The sequence below is a fragment of the Lichenostomus cassidix genome, chromosome 3 (genome assembly GCF_008360975.1).
Source record: "Lichenostomus cassidix isolate B80296 chromosome 3, HeHo_3.0, whole genome shotgun sequence".
NCBI lineage: Eukaryota > Metazoa > Chordata > Aves > Passeriformes > Meliphagidae > Lichenostomus > Lichenostomus cassidix.
Genome location: NC_139483.1, coordinates 57,626,622 through 57,631,121, shown reverse-complemented (window position 1 = coordinate 57,631,121; position 4,500 = coordinate 57,626,622).

Below are 4,500 nucleotides of genomic sequence, written 5' to 3'. Positions count from 1 at the left end.
ATATGTATGGTTAAAATAAAAAAAAAGAAAATAGGGTGGGAGAAAATACACTAATGATCCAGACTCTTGAATAAAAAATTTAACCACACTTTACTCTGCAGTGAAAGTATTTGTGATAGCTGTTTGGAAAGCAAATTTTTGTACAGAAAAAGGTTTCAATTCTCATTTTAACATGTTAAAAAGAAACTATTTTCAGGGAGTACTGTTGTTAAACATGTTATCTGAAGAGACTTGATAAATGTTTATTAGATGCACTTTGATACTAAATGTCTGTAAAAAGCATAAGCAACTTTTATTTTTTAAAACAAAAAGGCATTTTTAATTGAAAAAAAAATGTTTCTTGACTATTTTTTCTATCTTTAGCAAACACACAAGAGATATGCAACTCCATTAAATGCTTAGAATAATATTTCCTATGCACACTTTGCTTGTTAAGTTGAAAGAGTGTTTTCTTACACACCAGGCCAGAATCACATGACAAAATTCAAACTGATTGCTTTAGGCTTTCATTCTCTTTGATTACTTATTTGGGTCAGACATTTAGAAAGAAGATAAATATCATATAAAAAATATTGACCTTCTCCTTGAAAACACATTTTTAAACAACTTTGAGAGCTGCTGCTCTGTGCCTTGTGATGTGCTTCTTGGTAAGTTCAATTTCAGATTTACTTTTATTTTTTGAGGGACAGGAAGTTGATAAATACCGTTCTCACAACATTGATGGAAATGTATGAGCCTGAGGTCTGTAACTGCTGGCAAGAAAGATGAGGCAGGAAAGGGCAGCCTGCTAATAAAAGGATTATTCAGAATATGATACTTATGTGACCCAAAATAGCATTTCTGTTTCTCTCATATTTCTTGTAGTTGGCATATGAAAATTCAGCTGTGATCCTGGCTTCTTAAAAACCCGTTGTGCATGGAAAGTGACCTTTCTTCCTTAAATGTCCTGGCCTCTCTTGATCCTTATTCCAATTTCAGCCATGTGGAAAGAAAGAAAGAAGCTTATCCTGCCACTCTAGCAAAGGTTTCCAGGAAACTGAAGTGAGGGCTGGGTCTGGAGTTTCTGTGAAAACTGATGGAGCTGCACTGGAACCTATTTAGCAACAATTAAACTGATGAAGGTTAGCTAAAGTGTACTACTAAAAATCTTTTATGCACTTTTTATAAACAACTTTTTTATAGAACAGGCAAAAGTAAAAATCAGTAATACAGAGATTGCCTTGGAATACCTGTGAAATGTCTCACACAAGCAGCAGGGTCTGGGGAGGATTTCAGAGGGAGATGGTGGAGTTGCCCTCCCAGAGTCTTTTCAAGCAGCACCTTCAGGACAAACAACTGTTAGGCCATCAGTCTGGAGAGAGAGGTTTCATAATGCTTGAGAACTCTTTTGCCAGATGTCAGTAATTATACTTTAGGGTTTTTAGCATGAAGCTCTCAGGTGATTTGTGAAAATGCAGAATCCTGCTTTTCTCTGCGAATAAAGAAGACCTCTATTTCTTGCCAGTATAATGTGCAGGGACTATTTATTCCTTTATTCTGTCCCTGAAGGGGATACATTCTCTTAGTACTGTACATTTTGAGATTGGGCAAAGCATGAAAGCAAAATCATGGGGAGCTGTATTTCTGCCTGGTTCTTAGTAAGATAATAGGGAGTCTCAGAGGGGATAAATGTAAGCTGCTTTGTTACTTATTCTCTTAACATTATTTTTTGTGTTTTGTCCATTCTGAAAGGTGCAGGCAGGCAAACAAAAAACTGCCTTTTCTCTTCAGTTATTTTTCTTTAAAGGAGCAGGACATTCCCCTGTACCTTTCAGTCCTACACAGATACTTCTGAGTTTGTACAGCACAGCAAGGACTTGCTCCAAGATGGTAATTCCAGGCAACTCATTCATAGCAGTGATTTTTTGTGCAAAAGCAGATCCATTCTCCACCAGTTTCCTGTTCCCTGCTAGGAGGCAGCTGTGGGGTTGCTCTTTGCCCAGTGGTCATGGAGGGGGTGAGCTGTGCAGGGATCCTCTGGTTGGAACCTGGGGCTGAACCTTTCTTACAGACCTACAACACCAAAGGCACCTTGTCTGGTTGGTAGTGAAGGTTGGAGCTGCCAGTCTCTCCAGCAGGGCCAAACCATTTCCTCACAGGAAACAAAGCTGCTGTTTCACCCCAGGCACTGCTGCAGTGTGGCTTCCCAAGACTGGCCCTGCTGCAGTGCCATGCAGCCTGTTGAGGAACGACAATGCATCATGAGGCCTCCAGGCAAGTACTCAAACAAGGGTTAAAATATTTGGAGAGCTTGCCCACTAGAAAACAGGGGGTTTTTTCCACAGTCACTTCCCAGTTTTGGATATACAGTCTCTAGTTACTGGAGGGATTCAGTGCTGGCACAGGCAGCCTGTTAAGTATTAGGCTGCCCCTGTGTGCTTGGCACCAAATTCAGACAATTTTGAGAACAGTTCAGATCTTCTGGAGGGTGGGTTTTTTTTGTTTGTTTTGTTTTGCTTTGGTTTTTTAATTTTTTTTTATTTCTTTCCATAAGAAAGCACTTCTATTTTTAGGACTTGGACGAAACTGTTGAACCCAGTGGTTTTACTGTTGTTGTTTTTCCTCTCTTCAATCAAACTGAAGCAGTTCTGGCTGATCTGACAAGCAATGCTGCTGCGTCTCTTAAAGTTACACTCGAGGAGATTTTGTGATTGCACGGGTGCCTATGTTTGCATGGAAAGTTTCTCTCAATTTCCTGGAATAAAAGGAGTCTTGAATTCTTCTAAATCTATACTCCATGCTTGTAAATATCTCTATTAAGACTGGTTTTGTGGAACATTGTGAAGAGAGGCTGGTCTAAAACATGATATGTTACTAAATTAAATTTTATATTTTAAGTTTTTCTCCCCAGTCTCTTCTGTTTTCTTTCTTGCTGCAGCTGTTTCAATGTATAGTGTTTACCTCCAACCTGCATAGATCCCAGAATACCCCATTTTTATCACCCCTGGAAAATCAGACATCATAACAAACTGATGACCAGAGCAATGACTGAAGCAGTGATAAGCATCCCTATCACCCCTCTCTTTGACTACAGCACATATGTAGACCCTGCTCACCCATGCCAGCTTTTGGATTAAAAGGAAAATTGCTTCATCTGCATGGTGCTATGCTTCAACTAATCAGGTTTTTGATCTGTGCTGGTTGCAGGGCCTAGGGGATTAAGGTTAATGTGAAAAGCTACCCCTTTTCTTCCTCTGTGTATAGTGTTTAAGTTGCCACTTGCACTCACTTTGTCTGAGAGCATCTGTCCTTCTGTTGCACAGGATGTCTGATGCCTGTTACTGGCTGGTTTGGTAGCTTTCCAAGGAAACAGGATTTCTCCTGGTTTTGAAGGACCACAATGAATAGCAGCCAGCCATTTCCCATGGAACTGCAAATGTCAACTAGGCCACTGCAGACTGTCCTGAGGTCATTTTTGCAAAGCATGGCTGGACACCTCTGCTCCGTGTTGTAATTTTGGCAGTTTTCCTAAAGACAGAGACTTCCTACAGACAGAGACTTGGAGAGGGGAAGGCACCTTCCAGTAACTCTGAGTACAACACGTTGCACCTTGAGGGCAGAGTTAAAAAGCTGTGCCTGTCCTCAGGGCTTCCCTGTTTGCTGCTGGAGATCTCTCTGCCGGGAGTCAGTCTCAGCAGTGCGCAGAGTGGATTCCCTGCAGCCACCTCCTGCACAGTGCCTGGTAGGGCATCACCAGGCTGGGTGCTGGTTTTCTAAACACATCCCTGCATCCCACCTTTGGATCACTTCCCGGATGTAGACTTTTGCTCCTACCAACGAGTATAGATTTCAGATCTTCCTTACAGAAGTTAAAAACATCCAAAAGATCCCAGTCTATTATTTTAAAGATTTGAGAGCTGTCATCAAAACCATAATGAATTGCCAAACCATTTTCAACAGTTTCCAAATGTAAGTCTATCTCTACCTCCTAAACGCTATGAAAAAAAAGGCATTTATATGAAGTCTAGCATTTCCTGGGTCAGAAATACCCCTGATTCTTTCTGCCTCTGGCCCTGGCTTGTAGAAATTCAGAAATGTGTGAAGCTCAAAACTAGGCATATTTTCCCTTGATTTTCATTTTCCTATTCTTATGCAGTTGTGGCATTTTTTTTCTTATATCCAATTAAAATTAATGAACATTCAAGAACCATTGAGTCTGTTGTACTTGGTGGGGTTTTTTCCACTTTTTTGCCACCACTCTAACAATGCAATGTTCACCTAGCAAAGAGACTCAGATCATTATATGCTAAAAAGTACATTTTTCAAAGCAGCGAAGGCATTTGCTTCAGTTTCCTAGGCAAATTCTCACACAAGTAATTACATTCTGCCTACTGCATTCCTCTGCCACTTCAATTTGATATGGTGTTCCTCCTCAATTTGTTCCCTACACTTTTGCATAGCATTATCAACTACTGTTATATATTTGCTGTCCACCATGCCAGCAGTGACTTCATTATAAAG